General features: G+C 34.5%; 1 protein-coding gene across 8 annotated transcripts in view; it reads left to right on the top strand.

Annotated features, from left to right (window-relative positions):
• The window catches only part of CHRM2 (cholinergic receptor muscarinic 2), a 144,652-nt gene that overhangs the window by 109,920 nt on the left and 22,125 nt on the right, over positions 1 to 12,607 (top strand). For 3 of the 8 annotated variants that reach the window (XM_035254673.3, XM_035254672.3, XM_035254674.3), the window contains one exon: positions 5,937 to 6,014. The exons of the other annotated variants lie outside the window; for them this stretch is intronic. The gene's annotated coding sequence lies outside the window, so the exon portion shown is untranslated. The remainder of the gene's footprint in view (positions 1 to 5,936; positions 6,015 to 12,607) is intronic. 8 annotated transcript variants of the gene reach the window in all.

Below are 12,607 nucleotides of genomic sequence, written 5' to 3'. Positions count from 1 at the left end.
ATGAACTGGGTACCTCTGTTGGAAAATGCAGAAATCACCCACCTTCTGCACTGGTCTTGCTGGGAGCTGCAGACCAGAGCTGTTTCTATTCAGCCATCTTGCCCAGGAATCCTAAAGCATCTTTAATACATCAATATGCATCATGGCATAACAAATGAAAAATTGAGAGTGAGAGTTTTTCCAGACCTATTTGTCAGTAGAATGGTTTATTCTATAGAAAGTTTGTTTAACAATTTGTGAAACTTGTTAGTATTCTATAGAATAAACTTTGTCATTGCTGTTCTAGTATGATGGTAAGGTTTTGGAAACCCTAATGCCAGTGTTGCAACACAGAGCACTGAGGTGAAATCTACAGATGTGAGCCCATATGCATTCTGGACATATTATTTTTGACCAGCTACTAGGATTTTAAAGATTAATAGAGTTAAGTTTAAAGACTAACTCTAATATCTGAAATATCCTGAGTCATGGCATTGAGGAAAGCAACAGAGTTTGTATCAATCCAAGACAGGATTACATTTCAATCTTCCAGGGTTTTTTATAAGTAAGGACCTAGATTAGCATCTTTGAATCAATTCCAGCATAGCCTAAATCCATTTGTCTTTTAGTTAGGACATGGTGTTACTTGAGTATTTCCTTGAGTTCCCTAGGTAGTATTCCATTACAGAAGACCAATATTAAGATATATTTTCTGGGTTTTATGGAGTTCACTCACTGGTAAGACCTCTGAATAAACAGAATTTATAATTACATTGGTATTTTCCGTATTCATTTGGCAAACATCAGATTCCACATTGAGGTGATTTTTCAACCAGTCGATGAGGCAAACAAAGTCTTCTATTATCTTTTACATTATTTAAAAGGTTAAAAACAGAGGACAGGGGGACCTTAAGGGTAATGACAGCTCTTCCTTGCCATTATATAAATAAATGAATTCTCAATAACTACATCAAGTGACCCATCCTATCATCATCCTTCTATCATCCTAGAAATAGATGAGAACCCAATCAGCTGATTTATGACTCATTTGGACAGTGATGGAAATGGAGAGGATCGTTCTTTTCAGCAGGCCCTGAACCCACCCCATAACTATCTTTAAAGTGGAACCCATGACTGAGGAAGCACCAAAGCATTTCCTTATTTTGGCAGTTTATTTTTTAAAATAAGTATTAATCATCTTATTCCTTTTCCTTCTTTAGATATGACATTTTTTCCTCAAAGATAAAATTGTCTATATTAGTACTTTCCTACAACCTAATTAATTCTTCAAAAAAAAATCCAAGTGACATGTTTATAGGCTCAATCTCATTACCAATAGATTCTAAGCTATCAGCTCTCATTTCAATATAAGAGCAAAGGAAAGCAGAGTGGATAAACTGATTCTGCAAGGTCCTGATTGCAGTTAGTTAAATTTGTTGTAGACTACTCAATAGCTTTCCAAACATAGGCCTGCTTATTTCTCACATCTTACGTTCATCCATTAAGATACATTTGGCCAATTAGCATCAGCCATTTTTGTTCTTCCATAATTCACCTGATCATAATTTTGACAATATTTATCTTGTTAAAAATTTGGTCTCTCAAAAGGAGCTAAGAAATGTCAAATAATGGTTTGTTCAACCCTGAGGGAAGCTCCATTCTTAAGCAGCACCTGTATAATATGTAAGTTATCCAGGCTTCCTTATCTACAGCTACCCTTTTCAGTTCCAGATTGAACAGAGGTTTTATATTTCCTCAAACTCATTCTGATTGTGTGTGAAATACATCCTTCTTATATTGGACTCAATTTATTTATTAGTACATGCATTCATTCAATCACTTATTAGCTTCATTTTCTACCTGTTATCTGATGCAAAACATCTTACCTTTTTGTACCAGGTAAAACAGAAATAAACAGGCAAAACTTGAACAAACCAAACAAAAACTGATTTTGTTTACCACTTGAGAAAATGCAGCTCTAATGTCCTTAACAGTTTATAACTGCCTCCAGGTATCCTTTCTTTTTTATTTCTCTTTCATTTTCTACTCCTCCTTTCTCTATTTTTGCTTCCCTTAAAGTTCAGTTTCACAGCTCCCTTTCCTCTGTGGCCCTGCTCCAGTGTAGTAGCAGAGGGACTGTGTTGAAATAGCAGCAGCCCACCATCAAAACTTCCTTCTTTTGCCTTCTTTTAGAGGCACTCTCTCGCTCCAGACACATCCCCAGCCCTAAGTCACTGGGCTTCCGTCTCCACTTGTAGGGGATTGCCCTTGGGGCTCATCCACTGTCCTACATTTGCACTTCCTGATCTAAACTCTTGCCATTTAGATCAGAGGTCAAAAGACAGATCTAGACAAAATTTCTATCAAAGCTATGCTCAGTCTCCCTACTAGGCATTTGATTAACTTAACATCATTTATCTTATACCCAATGTTTACTTAACATGGTCCTCACAGTTGCAGATACAAACCCTCAAAGCTGCTCAGGTGAGTTCATCTGCCGCTATGCTTCACACTGACCACAGCTTTGCCAACGGACCAGGGTAAGGCAAATGACAAATGGGTAAACTATACCCAGTCAAGGATGCATCCATTGGAGCTACCAGCGACTAGTTTCAAAAGACGAGCCTTTTCAATGTGCATCCCTCCTTATTCAGTCATATTGCCCTATCTGGGGCCAATTACATATTCTCTTAAACACATTCAGACCTCAATCAAGTCCTTATCTCTTCAGGGATTGTGTATAACAGCCTTTATTGATCTCAACAGTTCCAAATTTTCTATTCTACTACATATTTTCATAAGCAAATAGGGTGCAGATTAGTATAATATTTGTATTTTATTTTTCTAAAATGAGAAGGAACATAATGCATGTAAATCATACTTATAAAAATAAATTCACAGATATCTCACCCCCCATAAAAAAGTAGAAATATATATATACACACATATATATGTACACACACCAATGTATCATTTTCAAGAAAAGGTTTTTTAATAAACATGTATATCCAGAATAATTCAGAAAGAGATAGTAATTAGTCACAGTGGTTCCTCATTAAAAAGGAAAGGATAAAAAAGATAAAAAGAAAGAAAAAGAAGTTCAGGAAAGAGAAGAGAAAAGAAGGAGTGGAAAGAGGAGGAGAGGGAAGGAGAGGGAAGGGGAAAAACTTGCAGGACAGAAAATACAATGTCATCTGTAGAAAATGATATTTGAGTGAGTACTGATTTGTGTGCTAATAATTAACATTATTGAGTGCTCATTATCTGCTGGCCTATATGTTATGTGCCCTACATGTATTATCTTATTTAATACTTATAACAATTTTAGATATTTTTTTCATCACAAAGAGAAGGTGACTGAGGCTTAGAAAGATTAAGTAACTTGTCCAAGGTTACGCAACTCTGCATTGGGATCCAGTGGCACCGTCAGCTTCAATCTGTACTTTTTATTTCTTCTCTCATTTCTGTTAACAAATAGAATGGACAAATAATAATTTAGAAGGTAATAAGTTCAACTATCTTCTGCAGCCAATGCTTGCCTAAGAAAATTAGCAAAAATGAGATAATAAAGTCACAAAGTGCATCTAGATGGCAACTTGATTAATATATTTTGAAAAATATAAATATATTTTATATACTTATACATATAAATGTATGTGTTCATAATAATAATAAATGCTCATTTAGTATACATTGAATTTAAGAAAATATTTTAAATAATTTTATAGTCTCTCCACCAAACCTATGAGATTGATGCCATTATTTTCCTCATTTTATAAAAGAGTAAATTAAAGCATGATAGGTTTTATAACTAGCTAAAAGTCACATCAAAAGTGATAGAACCAGGATCTGTTCATCATTAGTCTGAGTTTAGTACTGATTCTCTTGACCACAATAATATACTGATTCATATTTGATATATGTATTTGTATATGTTTGAGAAAAAATCATGCTAAGATAAATACTTTTGTTTTTATACTTTTAACTTTTTGCATTTTTTTCTTCATGTGTCTTCCTTCATTTAATAGATCTTTCTTGTTTTTATTTAATATTTAAAGGGATGAAGGTTAAAATAGTTAAGTAACTAACTCAAGGTCACACACTGATTAATGACTGGAGCAGGACTCAAATTTAGGTCATCAGTTTCTCAGGTTTCTTTCTATCTTACTATGATGAATGATAAACCCAAATTTATGGAAATTCAGATGCGTAATTGAGAAGCAGTTTATTTAAAGAGAATAAAATCTATCTTGTCTTGTAAGCTAATTGCTACAGATGTGCATCAGTGATAGCCACTGTAGATTCATTAGCCTTTTGTAGGAAGTTCAAGTCCCTCTGCTTTTTGAAGTTCCCACTAGTGATAGGAATATTTATGTCATTATTGACTCTTGCCTCTCCCTTCCCCAAATTCAATTAAAAATTTAAAATCTAGCATGTCTTCTCCATCCCTGTCATTTATTTCTGCCCGAGGTCCTTTCTTTGCCATGGATCATTGCTGTAACTTAGGTACTAAGCTTTCTGCTCCATCAGTAGATGACTGCTCCTCTTGCCCCACATCCTCTCCAGGATTTGGTGTTGTCAGTGATCCAGATTATGGCCATTCTAATAAATGTGCGGGAGTTATCTCATTGTTTTGATTTGCATTGCCCTGATGGCATATGATATAAAGCATCTTTCCATATGCCAATAACTATCTGTCTATGGTTTTGGTGAGTTATCCATTAGGATCTTTGGCCCACTTTAATTGAGTTTACTTATTGTTGATTTTAGGAGTTTTTGTAAATTTTGGATAATTGTCCTTTTTCAGATGTGTCTTTCAGTCTGTGGTTTGTCTTTTCATTCTCTCAGTCTGTGGCTTCTTTTCTCATTATCTTAACACTGTCTTTCACAGGGAAGTTTACAATATTAATGAAGTTTAGTTTATCAATTATTTATTTCATGGATTGTCTTTGGTGTTGTATTTTAAAATTCATTGCCATACCCAAAGTCTTGTAAGTTTTTCTCATATGTTACCTTCTAGGAGTTTTATAGCTTTGCATATTACAATTAGGTCTATGATCCACTTTGAGTTAATTTTTGTGAAAGGAGTAAGGTTTATGCCTAGAGTCATTATTCTTTGGATGTGGATGTCCAAATTATTTCGGCCTAATTTGTTGAAAGACTTTCTTTGCTCCATTGTATTGCCTACAATCCTTTGTCTAAGATGAATTGACTATAGTCACGTGGGTCTATTTCTGAGCTGTCTATTACGTTCAAATGTATTTGTCTATTCTTTTGTCAGTATCCCACTGTCTTGATTACTATACCTTTACACATATTTAATTTTTATAACATATTGTTGAGATAGGTGCCATGTCATTCCATTTGAGAACATTGTTAGGCTTGGGTTAACTTAGCTACCATCTGGAGGTGAGAGGGAGGTGCGCTTTTTCATATTTACAGAGATTGACAATCTTCTCTTGATTTTCTTTTTCTCTGATGAAAATTTTTCCTCTTTGATATCTGTCTGATAAAATGATACGCATAATTTTCAATGATTCTTATGACTAAACTTAGCAAATGTACTTTGTGTTATGGAGGCAAACCATGGCAGCCGATTACCATTTTCTAATGAGAGTCAGGGTTATGATACTTACTATTATCACACTTAGTTTAAGCTGCAGGCCTTTACTCAGACCACATTTCTCAGAGTCATTTCTCTTTTAGTACATGTGATTCTATTCTCAGGCCTAAGTGAGATACCAGTCTTCCATGTTCCTGGAGCAGTAAATCTTTGTCCTGACAGGTGCATGTACTTCAGATGCTGATGTCTAACTTGAGTCTCAACAGACTTTTCTCTCAAGAATTCCAGTTTAGGCTATATTCTTATAAAGACTAACGTGCTCCATTTTTCTGTTTATGGACACGTAATTATTTTTACTGTTTCCCACACGTGTTTTGTTTCTCTTTTCTACCAGGTTGTTAGCAACATGAGTACAGGGTCTGGATCTTGCCCATTCAAGAGCCTATTCCCAGCATTCAATGCCTGGCAGATAGTAAGTGCTCAATAAATTTTTAATGAATAAATTAATGCATTTTATAGACAAAACATTAAGTTGCTCTGATGTCACAATAATCCTTTGGAAAGGTAAATACGTCAAATAAAATTAAATATCAGTTACTCTTATGAGATTATATTGATCTAGGTTTTCATGTTAGGATATTTCTATTAGCTTCCACTTAGACCAACCAACAATCCAGGGACAAACTATTCATTAAGAACTACTTGTTATTCCAAATCAAGTTGCTTCAACTTGTCAGGAGAAAGGTTCTATGCCCTACCACAAGCACATTGTTTAATATGTCAAAATTTGCCAAGTTTTTTGAATTTTCAAAATCTCTGAACGTAACGATGTATTTTTTTCTAGAAGCAATATTTGAGTATTTGCAAATTCAGTGTTCATGTTGATTTTATAGAACACAACTATCATCAAATAACAAGGACTGAGTGACTCTTTTTTTCTCTGTCTTTCTCTGTATCGAAAGAGATTTGTTTTAAAAAATTGAATTATGAAACTTTGAGAACTAGCAATTCTGAAATCTTTAGGGCAGGCCAGCAGGCTAGAAACTCACTGTTGCAATGTTGAGGTAGAATTTCTTCTTCAGGAAACCTGAGTTTTACTCTCAAGGTTTCAATTGATGGATGAGGCCCTGCATTGTTAAGAGTAATCTCATTTACTTAAAGTCAGCTGATTGGACATGTTAACTATATACACAAAATACCTTCACAGCAACACCTAGATTTGTGTTTGATTAAATAACTAGGAACCATAGCATAATCAAATTGACCATAAAATTAGCCATCACAGTCAGATGGTCATGATAGATATTGATGAGCTTATAGTAAGCCTGGTTCACTGAGTGGTATTTTTATTCATAGAAGTGAGTTATGGCTGTGTCTTCACACACACACACATACAGCAAGAGAGAGAGAGAGGAAGAGAGCACAGATGTAACATACTCTTGCTTCAGCAAGTGAGACATTTGCATGATCAGGAGCAAAAGCTTAGCTATGAGACTCCTTTGATTTCAAGTCTGAGCACCATCTCTTACAGGCTGGCACTGGGTAACTCACTCACCTAATGTGCCTTAGTTTTCTTATCTATAAAAGCCAGGATAAAAATAATACCACCTTTGACATTGGGCCAATTCTTTTTAGATAATCAAAAATAGTTAGTTTTTCTCAGTATTAGCTTTCTGGGGTCAGTGGAGGGAGATGTAACACAGTGCATGTTCACACACTCTCTTGAAAATCAAGCCACAGCCCCTTGATAGGAATATAGGGTAGTGCCAGAGATCACCATTGATGGATAGCAGCCAACTCTAGCCCAGTGGCTTTCTGCCTGTCACTAAAATAAGCCCAAGCTAGGAAGAACATGAGAATGGGAGGCAGGTGCATAGTTTTGACCCTATCTCTTAAAGAAAAGTTTTTGCATACATTAGCCTCAGAACCCATCCAAAGTTCTATGATTAAAGAAATCTAATGTCAAAGTGAAAAAATAAAAAGGGGAAAAATACAGATCCTAACTGCTTTCCATACCTGATAATTTTTGTTTCACAAGAAAAAAGCACTCACGAATTCAGCCTGCATAGAGGTCATAGCCATCAACTTAAAAGTCTTTAAAAATGCAGCCAATTACCTCATACATACAATGAAAGTTAAATAGAATAATAAAGAAACTGATGTGACCACGTTTCCACTGTTTTGTGTAAAGGTTGCTTGCTTGTGCATGATGTTTGCAATGCCACATAAATGCGGAATGCTAATTGTGAAAGGTGAAATCAAGACCTTACTGGTCCAAATGCTCTCTCTGGCTCTCTGATTGTACCTGCTTTCATGTTCCAAGCCCTTTACTGACCCCTGCATCACAGACTGACAGACGTTGGGGAAAATGAAGGAACATTTTAAAGCAAAAATAAATCTGTCATTTTTATGGTCAAAAGTGTCAGAGCTCAAACATCAATGGTGTTTCAGAAGAGTCAGTAATGTATTTTGTATCCATGCTTACTGCAGATGTCTTCACAGTTTAGTGGTTATTCCATATGAAAGTTATTTTTGAGTTCCTCTTGCATTGTAATATAATCATCAACATTATGTCTTTGCCTTAAAGAATAAACTCGCTGGGCCACACTACATAAGCCACATCAATTTCTTATTTGATAGCAAGGTACTTACTGGTTATATAAATTCGCTTTTTATAGTGCTTTCTGCTCTTTTTCTTTTCTTTTCTTTTCTTTTTTCATTCCTTTTCTTTTAACAGAATCTCACTCTGTCCCCAGGCTGGAGTGTAGTGGTGCAATCTTAGCTCACTGCAATCTCTGCTTCCCCAGTTCAAGTGATTCTCCTGCCTCAGCCTCCCAAGTAGCTGGGACTACAGGCATGCACCACCACATTCAGCTAATTGTTGTATTTTTAGCAAAGACAGGGTTTCACTATGTTGGCCAGGATGGTCTCAGTCTCCTGACCTCATAACCCAGCCATCTCAGCCTCCCAAAGTGGATTATCCCTTCCTTTTTCAACAAAGAAAGACATTTAGCACTATTGTCTTTACTCAAATAATTGTCATAACAAATAGTTATTTTTCAAGTTATATATAATAAAATCAAATATGTTAAATTTTTTAATTTAAAAATATCCTAAGTTATTTGATAAATACTGACTTTTGAGTGGGACTATATGATCTCAGCTTAGTTTAATTGGGAAGAGAGGTTAAGCAGATTTATATATTGTATTCATTGTTTTGGAAAACTCTCGGTTCTTATCTATAACTTGGTTGCAATAGCTACCATGTTATTACAACAATCCTTATTCAGAGGCGAGAAGGTTGTGGAATACAATTAACTTTAATAAATATATAAGCATAAATTTGTATAAGCATAATTTCTCATTAACATATCAATTATTTATGCAGAGAAAGTGGCCAAATGTAAAACAATGACTTTTATATATTAACATATCCTGTACACATTCTGTAGAGGTAGTCATGTACAAGAGTAATCATTTTATTTTATTAACATATTCCCCATAGTCTACGTGAATTGTCTACATATACATACATCACAATTAGAAATAGAGTGGCAAAAAGATTCCATTCACTGTAGCAACTAAAAATAAGTAAGGTCGTCTTAGCAAGATATACACAAATATACATACACAAACACAGGTCTATAAAAATTTTATGTTCAATATTTGTATATTGAAAAATTACAAGATATCAGAAAGTGACAAGAGAAAAAAACATGAATAAGTAGAAAATATTTCTTGATATGAATACTCAACATTGTAACAATACTAATTAATTTATAACAGACCAGTAACAATTCCCAAATTAATTTATAACAGACGAATAACAATTCCACAAAGGGCTGGGTGTGGTGGCTCATGCTGATAATTTCAGCACTTTAGGAGGCCAAGATGAAAGAATCACTTGAGCCCAGGAGTTCAGGACGAGCCTGGACAATATAGGGAGACCCCATCTCTACAAAAATTAAAAAACATTAGCCAGGTGTGGTAGTGCACACCTGTGGTCCCAGCTACTCTGGAGGCTGAAGTGAGAGGACTGAATGGTCCTGGAAGGCAGAGGTTACAGTAAGCCAAGATTGCACCACTGCACACTCCAGCCTATGCAACAGAGCAAGGCCCTGTTTCAAAAATTAAAAAAAACTTCATAAGTATAAAGGGATTCATAGAATATTCTAAAGTCATATAAATATAGCATGAAAATATAATAAAGATAATTAAAAAGAAAACATTAATAAGCTGTACTTATAATTAGAGCTTTTAAATATATTATAAAATTTACAATAAAAATACTGCTACTGGTGTAAGAATAGACAGATGAAACAATGGAGTGGAAAGGAAAGCCCAGAAATAGAATTCAGCATGGGGAATTAGTTAATAAATGGCAGAATCAGCTTTCAAATTTGTGGAGAAAATGTAAACTGCCTGATAAATGTTTCTGCAGTGATTTTTAAACTGTTTTTAAAAAATTGAAAATAGATCTTTTTATACCTCATTCTAAATATAGTTCATATAAATTATAAAGTATAAAATATATAAATTAGCTAAAGGAAATTATCATTAAATATTAACTTATTTGTGATGGAAAAAGTCTTTTTAAATGATATCATAAAAATAAATATCCACAGATATAGCACATGTAAAAACATCTTCCATAAAAGGACAAAGAATACATTTAAATCACATCAATGGTTAAACACATGAACAATATAAAACTTCACAAATCAATGAAGTGATAGCTAAAACTTCAAACAGAATATTTTATTTATCTGATTCACAAAGCTTTTTAATAATTATTCTTATTTTTGTTTCTAGCTTAGGAAAATATCATTATTATGAATTACAATTGGCATTTTGCTATCCAAAATAGCAAATGTGTATGACTTTGGCTAATGATCTAATTTATAAAAACTTATCCTAAGACAGCAGTCAGAGAGCTATTTAAAAAAATCATGTACAAGGAAGTTTGCTACACTATTATTTGCTAGAGTAAAAAAATGGAAAATAACTTGTCACCAAAAGAGAATTATTTAATGAATTTATAATAGTATGCCACATAACTAAATATCATGTACCCATAAAAATGATGCATTAGAGTATTTTTCAATGTCATAGAAAAATGTCTGTGATTATCTATGTTTGAAAATGTTATTACCCAGTACTAAAACCAAAGGTCATAGAGTCTGAGCATACAGGCCAAAGCTGTCCGCAAACTTGTTTTGCTAGCTTCTCAGTATTTTATGACTTTGAGCCAAGATTTAAACATTGAAAGAGTAAGCATAAAAATCCAGATTTTCAGTTTTTCTTTATAATTCTGAATATGTGACAACTCTGGGTCCACATTCTCACCCAGCTGTATCTCAACAGTGGAGTAGTTGACAGCTTTTCTGATTCTTCCCCCTCTAAGGCCTACCAGCTCTACCGTGTACATATGTTAACTTATGCCAGCTTTCTTCCTTTGCTCTTCAATCCCCAGCCTGGCCCCACTAAAAAAATGCATGGATATATACGATGTAATCTGAAACTTTTAAATGGTACATGTGTATGTGTATGAGTGTATTGCATGTTCATGTATGTGTGTAGGAAGATAAACAAGATTTCAAAAGCAGTAAAAGTTCACAGATACTTCCAACCATGCTATAAGGTCTTTGACAATGGAAAACATATTGATACTGTTCACTGTTTTAGCCCCTGAAGTTAGCTAGAAGAAACTTATTTGTTGAATAGTTGAGTAAATTGGATGGCCTTTGTGAGTCAAGTATAAATGATCCAGAATATTTATTTGGATAAATATTTATTCTTATTTAAATGTTGTAATTTGAAAATTAGAAAAAGAAATAACTTTTTATTTTTTAATGTCCAAAGACAGATGAAGGTTTCAAAGCAGAGCAAATACATATGATAGGTCAATATCATGTGTTTTTTAAATAAAAAAGAAAGATACAGCATCTTTGAAATTTAATGCAACTGTCATTGGCACTGAACTTCGTGCTCTGTAACACAAAACATAACACTGTACATGAACGAATTTATTCTTGTCTGATCTGTGGAATTTTGTTTAGATTTCAGACTGCCAATGGAAATTGTCAGACTACTCTTCCTTACCCTGGGCAAATAGTTGTAGCATATCTTAAAGCACACCCTCACCAGAAGACTTTCCTTAATTTTTCCCTCCCTTCTCTATACAGGCAGTGATTTCAGTGATGCTGTAAAATAAGCACGTAAGTCATCGGATCACTATTTCTAGTTTGTCCACTAAATAAGTCCAGGATGAAATCACTGGCACAGAGGTGTCAGTTTATTGAGGAATCAGAGAGCTGGAGAGACCAGACTGGGTGAGAAAACACCCTTATCCCAAGGACAAACCTTTGCTATGTCATTGAAGAGAATACACAAATGAACTTGCCAAGTAAATTGCTTTCCTTCTGTAATATATGATCTCTTGCTCCAGTGCTACAGCCAGCTTTTAATGAGTTAGTAGGTAAATATGGAGCTAGATTGAGAGAATTAGTTCATGCTTGTAAGTTTCAATATTGAGAGTGAAATGAGGATGCAGATAGCAATTTGAATGTAATTTTCAAGCCTGCATGGATGAAAGGTCACAGAAGGAAGCGGAGATGTACCAGGATATTAAAGGTGGGAGGATTGAAGATGGTGACAAAGAAAACCACAGCTGACACAAAGCTGAGACCTCTCCCATAAGGCCAGTAAGGCCAACTAGCATAAATTCAGGAGAGATTGAGCTGTTTTCTTTTTGTAGATAATGCAGTGTACAGTATTTGGGAAAATGCAGATCTAAGAAAGAAGTGAGTGACATCATTTCTGACCTCTCAGTCAGCATCATATGTATCCTAAGAGAATTCAAGTAAAATTAGAATCTTAGGACTCTTTTAGAGCTAAAGGAGATGTTAGAGTCAAATGTTCTCATTGCCAAAGAGGACAAAAATCAAACTCAGAGAAGTGAAGTAGCATCTCTGGAATGACAATGCACATATTTCAATATCACAGACCCCTGTGCCTTCCATGAGTTTAGATCAACATTGCTGTTTAAAAACAAACAGATCAATC

Source organism: Callithrix jacchus, chromosome 11 (genome assembly GCF_049354715.1).
Source record: "Callithrix jacchus isolate 240 chromosome 11, calJac240_pri, whole genome shotgun sequence".
NCBI lineage: Eukaryota > Metazoa > Chordata > Mammalia > Primates > Cebidae > Callithrix > Callithrix jacchus.
Note: the sequence above shows the minus strand (reverse complement) of the source record. Positions and strands in the feature narration are given on the sequence as shown.